Source organism: Amphibalanus amphitrite, unplaced genomic scaffold (genome assembly GCF_019059575.1).
Source record: "Amphibalanus amphitrite isolate SeventyFive unplaced genomic scaffold, NRLGWU_Aamphi_draft 000926F_arrow, whole genome shotgun sequence".
NCBI classification, from domain to species: domain Eukaryota; kingdom Metazoa; phylum Arthropoda; class Thecostraca; order Balanomorpha; family Balanidae; genus Amphibalanus; species Amphibalanus amphitrite.
This window is the reverse complement of record NW_024882420.1, coordinates 32842-40228: the sequence shown is the minus strand read 5'-3', so window position 1 is coordinate 40228 and position 7387 is coordinate 32842. Positions and strand designations below refer to the sequence as shown.

At 54.5% G+C, this 7387-nt stretch overlaps 1 long non-coding RNA gene across 1 annotated transcript; it reads left to right on the top strand.

Moving 5' to 3' along the window:
• Positions 1-1556: 1556 nt before the first annotated feature.
• Positions 1557-2781, top strand: LOC122368135. Its single transcript, XR_006254193.1, has 2 exons — positions 1557-1705; positions 2479-2781. It is a non-coding gene; the product is annotated as an uncharacterized LOC122368135 (long non-coding RNA).
• Positions 2782-7387: the final 4606 nt, after the last annotated feature.

The window sequence follows — 7387 nt, the reverse complement described above, 5'->3', positions numbered from 1 at the left end:
GCCGGCCGGCCGGCCGTGGTCACGCTTTTGCGAGGCTTATATCTCAGCAACCACTTGACCGATTTACACGCGGTAATTTTTGTAGGGTAGCTTCATTCCTTCTACCAAGTATTGGACTATTCCCGATGCATGTGGGTGACCCCTTATGCACGTGCCACGTGGAAAACGAAGAGGTGTCAGTTTTGTAATTGTTGCAATATCTCGGTAACTACTTGGCCGATTGCGCTGAAAGTTGGCATGTAGGTAGGCACCCACTAGGCACTGCATATACATGTGCCAGAGTTGGGGTGCTGCTGCACGTGCGCACGTGCAGGGGTCGTTTCCAGATCTCGGGAACGGCTGGACCGATTGCGCTCAAATTTGGTACACGGTTAGGGACCGGTTAGTAGGGTGCCGTGCACAAGTCAGTTGGGACCCATTTTGCACGTGCGCACGTGCAGGGTGCCGCTTCCAGATCTCGAGAACGGCTGGGCCGATTGTGCACAAATTTGGCACATCGCTAGAGACCAGTTAGTAGGGTGCCGTGCACAAGTCAGTTGGAGGTACCCCCTCGCAATTTCGCACGTGCAAGGCCCATCCTCTCGCTCGCTCCGTTAGTCGCCCCAAAAGGCGTTATACTGGTTAGTACATTGTGAAAATTTCCTGTTGATGAGATCGAGATGAAATATCGTTTACAAATCTGTCGAGCATGGCTTCACAGTTCGCTTCGTGTAATGAGACAGTGCAAACAATGCTGTTAAAAAAGCTTGAAAGACTTGATGATATAAACTGTAGAGGGTCTTATGCCTGAGAGAGACGGTAAACTAGCAATAGAAAGAAGAAGGATATACGCCAGGCGAAATACCTCATGCAATATCTCCCGCGGCACTGATAAGATAGTTCGCGGCCATATGCGTGCGTTCGACATTGGCGGATAATCGGGGATTATCTTTCGAGACCAGCGGGATCATTCGGTGTTTGAGGCTGATACCGTGCACAACAGACATGACAACGAGTAAAACAGTCATTCGTGAAGAAGAAAAAAAGCAATCTAAAAGTGTGACTAATTGCATCAATGCTCCCTGCCAAAGGTACCAAATATTTACCGTTGATACCGATGTCGAATGCAACGTAGAACGTACGCTTGGTAGGATTGTTATCGCTCCCTAGCCGTGGCGTTACCCGTTTGGCCCTTTAGTTGAACAAAAAAAAAAAAAAAGATACGGTTCTGCACAACAGTAGCACGCACGGCCCTGTAGTGTAACGTAAGCCCTAAATGAGCTTACACTGCCACCTGGTGTCCATACGTTGAACCCTTAGTTACCCGCAAGTGCTGCCACCTATGACCCAAACCGCCCAACCTCGAATCCACTAGCTGCACATAACACAGGCACCAGGCAGTAGCGACAGATGCCACCGCTAGATGTCACTAGTTGTATAGCGCGCAGGCCGTGGCCTGTGTTATGGGCAGCTAGTGGAAATCGGACTCGGCAGTTCGGGGCATAGGTGGCGCTGCTTGCATGAGCTTAAGGTTCTAAATGCCGCCGATAGGTGTCTCTGAATATCTAATCAGCTGATTGTTACCGGGTATTTGCAAACAATAAAGCATTTCCAAGCGATTTGTAGGATATTGAAGGACTTACAGTTGTTTATTTGTGACTGTGAGAGCGGCAGGAACAGTGAGATGAAAGTTGTGCATTGTGCAAGGAGTTGGGAACAATTATCGGTGAGCTATGAGCTGTGAGGCTGCATTTTGGAGTGGAGATGCTGGCTTCAGTGACGTTCCAGCATCGGCAATTTGTCCAGTGACTCGAGTGTCATGAATTAGCCGGGGAGAGAGAGAGAGAGAGAGAGAGAGAGAGAGAGAGAGAGAGAGAGAGAGAGAGAGAGAGAGAGAGGGAGAGAGAGAGAGGGAGAGAGAGAGAGAGAGAGAGAGAGAGAGGGAGAGAGAGAGAGAGAGAGAGATTAGCCGGGAGAGAGAGAGAGAGAGAGAGAGAGAGAGAGAGAGAGAGAGAGAGAGGGAGAGAGAGAGAGAGAGGAGAGAGAGAGAGAGAGAGAGAGAGAGAGAGAGAGAGAGAGAGAGAGAGAGAGAGAGAGAGAGAGAGAGAGAGAGAGAGAGAGAGAGAGAGAGAGAGAACGGAGGACCCCGAAGAGTGGTTCGGTATGTGTCTGTCACCTTTGTCATGCTTGTATCAGTATCTCAATCTGGCGCTGCGAACGGTTTGACGTGTTTTCATGCTGCTCGCAGCGTTATATTTGTCAACGTGTAAACTGTAAGTTGTCATGTGATGTCATGTCGCTTCTGCATCCGGTTGTTTCAAAGTTCTCGTAGCGCCAGGTATGCCCCATCCCCTTTGTAACAGCACCACAGCCCCTCCCCTGCCCCTATTCTGTTGTTATGATTTCGTCAGTCCGTGGTACCCTCCCTCCCTCTCTTGTCCTTCCCCCACCCCCGCCCCCTAGCGTGCCCACCCCTCACTGATCTCCATTCGCTTCCAGACGGTCCAGATTGGCGGCCGTCACCGCCCGCGGCCATCAGAGATCATCACCGGGGTTAATCGGCTCGGCGGGCCGGTCTAGCTGCCAGGGGCCGACTGCCGCCGGCGCCGCCCCGTCCACCACCCGGCGGGGCAGCACTCATCAATCGGACCCGGCCCGAGGCAGATCATCCCCCCCCCCAGCTTCATAGCTGGTCGACTTTCATCTGAAGATGCCCCGCCCTCTTATGAAGAACAATTACTGTGTTTATTGTATATTCATAATTTTGTAAAGGTCTCAATAAAATCCGAAGTACGGCTCCAACGACGTGTCTTTGAGTGCTAGACAGTAGCCGTGTCCTGGAAGTCGCGTGGGAACTCCTTTCACTGATAGTCGGACGGTTCGGGAGACTGAGAGACCCGCGTACAGAGCCAAACAGTCGACGGCAGTAGTGGACGTGACGTCACACGGGCTGGGCTGACGATAGAGAGAAGTGGGCGGGGCCTAAATGGGCCTAAACTGAGATCGGCATAAGGCGCTTCCAGGTGCCCCACCGGGTTTACCCTGGTAGCCGAGTGGATAGCGTGACGTCAGCGTGCATTTTAGACTTTCGAAGGTTTTGGGTTCGAGGCCCGTTAAGAGCGGAAAAATTTATCGTAATCAGGCGATTCCGGGTCTCGAACCCAAAACCTTCGAAAGTCTAAAATGCACGCTGACGTCACGCTATCCACTCGGCCACCAGGGTAAACCCGTTGGGGCACCTGAAAGTGGATTATACCGATCTCAGTTTTAGGGCCATTTAGGCTCCGCCCACTTTCTATCGTGGCGAATGCCTTACCGACCGACCGACCGGGCTCGATTTCAAGAACGGATACTTACTCCGGCCGCAGGTAATGGCAGATTTAGTGTGATTCCTTCGAGCAACCCCATTTTTCTCCCCTTTTGCAAGTCGAGACACTTGTTCAGCCACACAAGATCCATTCTTGCGTCGCCATTGACCGTCACACGACTTTTTCCCCTCGCATCGTGTTCGGACCACATCATACCACACATTCCATGGTTTTTCTATCTTTATTTGCCCAACATTCAACAATCTTTGTGTCAGCTGCTAGCTCACGCCTCACAGGTCCAGGAGAACGGCCGAGGTACCAACATCAGGTCATCAATGTAGATAAAGGCGATAAACCTCACGACGTTGTCTTACTATCAGTTAGCAACGCTTACATTGACTGGCGGCATACGCACACGGAAAACATCAGGAGCACAGTGGTCCAAGTCACAAAGAACCTCACTCTACATCGTAACTCTACTAGTGATCGAATGCCAAACAACGAACAACGACGCGCGTCACATCAACAGGAAGCGAATGACTCAACGTTGGCGCAAAGGACGATATGGTGGTGACAGCAACGACATGGCACCGGCGATGTCCACATCCGACATTGACAGGTAGCGGTACAAACGCCACACCAGCTTGAGATGAGCCACAGGGCGACGTAAGTCATCGACACGACCAGCAGCCAATGAAAGACACAGCACAAACAGTCGAAGAAGTGCAGCTATGCAGCGAACGCAACACAGAAAAGATATACGACTACATACATACTCGATGAGTGAGCGGTACAGAAAAGACGTTCACTGATTGAGAATAGGCGACCTACGCCACAAGGATCGCTAGTCGATCGTTATTGGGAACCTTTTGGCGACGAATCCGCGACGGTAAGTCTTTTGGTAGCATCACAGCATCAAATTATACGCAAGTCAAGTCATAGTTAAAAACGCTGACTGGCCCAGAACGACACTGTTCTGGATCAGAAGCACGGAACAGAGGTCCGTCGGTTCGAAACACGCGCACTGACGGACACTCGAGCCTTGTGGGCGACGGTGCTGCCATCTGTGGCAGCGGTGAACTCCAACGGGGCGACGCCAGCTGCTGGAGGTCGCTCGCCAGCCCCGGTGGCGCCATCTGCAGTGGCGGGCGCTCCGTCTTGTTCAGTAGGTCGATCCGCACGCCGGACTGGACCAGAAGGCGCGCCACCAGCACCTGACGGCAAACAGAGGGAACGGCGGTCGTCAGAAAAGTATTTTGGGCGGTACACACTACACAGCAGATCGACTGGAGGGAGAGGGTAGAGAACATTTAGAATGAATTGCACGAAGTAGGGACATAAAAATGTTCAATGTCTGCAGTTAAAAGATCAGAAACGTCTCAAGGAATTTATACCAGGGGCTTCAGGCCGTCCCAATGCGAACAAAACGTTTGCATGATTGGTATGATCACTTTGTTGAGTTTGTCGGCACAACTCTAGTGATCATCATGAAAAGCAAAAAAAGGTACTGAAAAGGACGGAAAATAGGAAGAAGCTGATGGGAAAAGTCGATGCAGTGCACAATTATTGATGAGAGACAGTGAGACAAGTAGTAGATCAGCGAGTAGCGACGATCAACAACTAACGATGTAACACTATATAGCTAAAAGTGAAAGACGACCAACTAGAAAAGGAAGAAGATAATAAAAAATAGCAGCTAAGATGTTCTGAGCACAAACAATGGTGCGTAGCCAGCAGAAGGCCACCATTCGCCAACAACGGTAACTATACGCGCATATTAATCTAACACAACATACACGGCGATCATTTAACACTTTTAGCATCCCCAGTAGAATTGATTAGTGAGATATAAGACTACCGATCGGTCGGCAAAGCCGACAAGATATACTCACGTAACGATCAGCGCTGGCAGCACGGCGACCGCCGGCGGTGCCAGCAGGACAGGAGCTCCTCCAGTGGTCAGACTGGTGCTAACTGATGGGGATCGCTCTCTGTAGCGGGCCGGAGAGACGGTCTCCAGTCAGATGAACCTGATGAGATGAGATGCAAAGTCAAATTGAGAGTGATGTGGTGGGGAAGAGGGAGGGAGGCTTGGAGGGAGAGGGAAAAGAGAGAGAATTACCGACACAAAAGCACCTTCTACCTTGAGATTAGCAGGCGGGGGGGGGGGGGGGTTGAACCTGAATAGACGGTTACATGTAAATCGTGATAAATAGACGGTCATACTCGTATGTACCACGTCAAATAGACGGCCACCTATAACACGAAACATAGTGTAATAGAATTGTGTTATGAATTAGTAGAATGTAGCGTACCTTGTGTGTGTGTATTGTGCGTGTGTGCTTATGACCGTGTTTGTGTGGGCGCGCCGAGACCGTGGGACCGGCGGGCCGCATTTCCTGCGCCTGCGGCGCTAGTTTTATGGCGCACAGCTGTGTGTGCACTGTGGACCGCCGGCCGGGCTCGGGCGCGCGGCGGCAGTTGGCGCCGCGACACGATGACGTAAGGAATACAGCGTGTGAGAGGTGGCTCGGTTTTCCACAAGCTATTTCGGCTTTGTGTGAGAGACAGAGAGTAAGAGCCATGAAGGACGAGAAAAGTGCGCCTGAGAGTGGAGTGAAGCCGGCGAGTACGGCGGACGCTGCAGCCGATCTCCGACTCATACCTGAGTTCGACGGAGCGACTCAGCCTGTCACAGAGTGGCTGGAGAAGGTGGAGCTGGTGTGCCGTCTACGTGGCATCGACGCGCTGCACGTCGTCGTTCCCCTCCGCCTAACTGGCGGGGCGTTCGCTGTCTATCAGCAGCTGGACGAGCAGGACAAGGCTGGCTACGAGACCATCAAAAATGGCCTGATTTCGGCTTTCGCAGAGGATAAGTTTGACGCCTATGACCGGTTTGAGAAGATGAAGCTCCGTCGAGGTGAGCCGGTGGATGTCTTCGTTGCAGAGCTGCGTCGCCTGTCCGGCCTGTTTGGCGGTATGTCAGACGGCGGCCTAGCCTGCGCGTTCGTGGCAAAACTGCCGGAGACCACCCGCCGTGTGCTTCGTGCAGGAAGCCGCGTCGAAAGCATGACGCTGAGCGAGCTAATCAGCCGGGCCCGAGCTGTGCTCGCCGATGAAGAAGAGACTGCCATGGCAGGAGCGACGGGAGCAGCAGCGCGGACGTCGGCGGCGCCACCCCGCGTGACCTGTCACTCATGCGGACAGCCCAACCACCTGTCGCGGGATTGTCTCGCTGCTCGCGGTCAGCGGGAGCGCGGCGGGGCCCGCGGCGGTCGGCGCAGTGTGCGCTGCTTCCGCTGCAACCGGCCCGGTCATATCGCCTCGTCCTGTCCGGAAAACGACGGCGGAGAGGAGGGCTCGGCGCCAGCCTCCTCTCCCGGTCTCCAGTGAGCGGGGCGCTGCCCGTTGTGCGAGTATCGGTGGACGGCGCCACCTGTGACGCCCTGCTGGACACGGGATGCAGCTTGTGTGTAGCGCACGTGTCGGTGTGTCGAAATTGGAATCGAGACGCAGTGAGCGTGATGACGGTGAGCGGTGACCGATACTGGTGCGAGGGAACGGGTGTCGTGGAGGTGCGATCGCAATCTGGCGAATCGGTATCAGTGCGCGTGCTTGTGGTGTCACGGAAGCCGCTGGGCTTTGAGTTTATCCTGGGGATGAACGGCGTGAGTGCACTGGGTGGCGTGACGGTGAGTGCGGAGAACCATGTGAGGTTCGGAGCTGAAACGACCGGGGTGGCGGCGGTGGCCGAGAGACGGGTGCCCGAGACGGCGCCGGCGGCAGCAGGGTCGGCGGCGGTGGCCGAGAGACGGGCGCCCGAGACGGCGCCGGCGGCAGCAGGGACGGCGGCGGTGGCCGAGAGACGGGCGCCCGAGACGGCGCCGGCGGCAGCAGGGACGGCGGCGGTGGCCGAGAGACGGGCGCCCGATACGGCGCCGGCGGCAGCTGGGACGGCGGCGGTGGCTGAGAGACGGGTGCCTGAGGCGGCGCCCGTGGCAGCTGAGACGGCGGCACTGGCCGAGTCGACTGCACCCACCGAGGCGGCGGAATCTGGGTCAGCGGCAATTGGGGCCCTGACAGTGACCGAGACGCGGGCA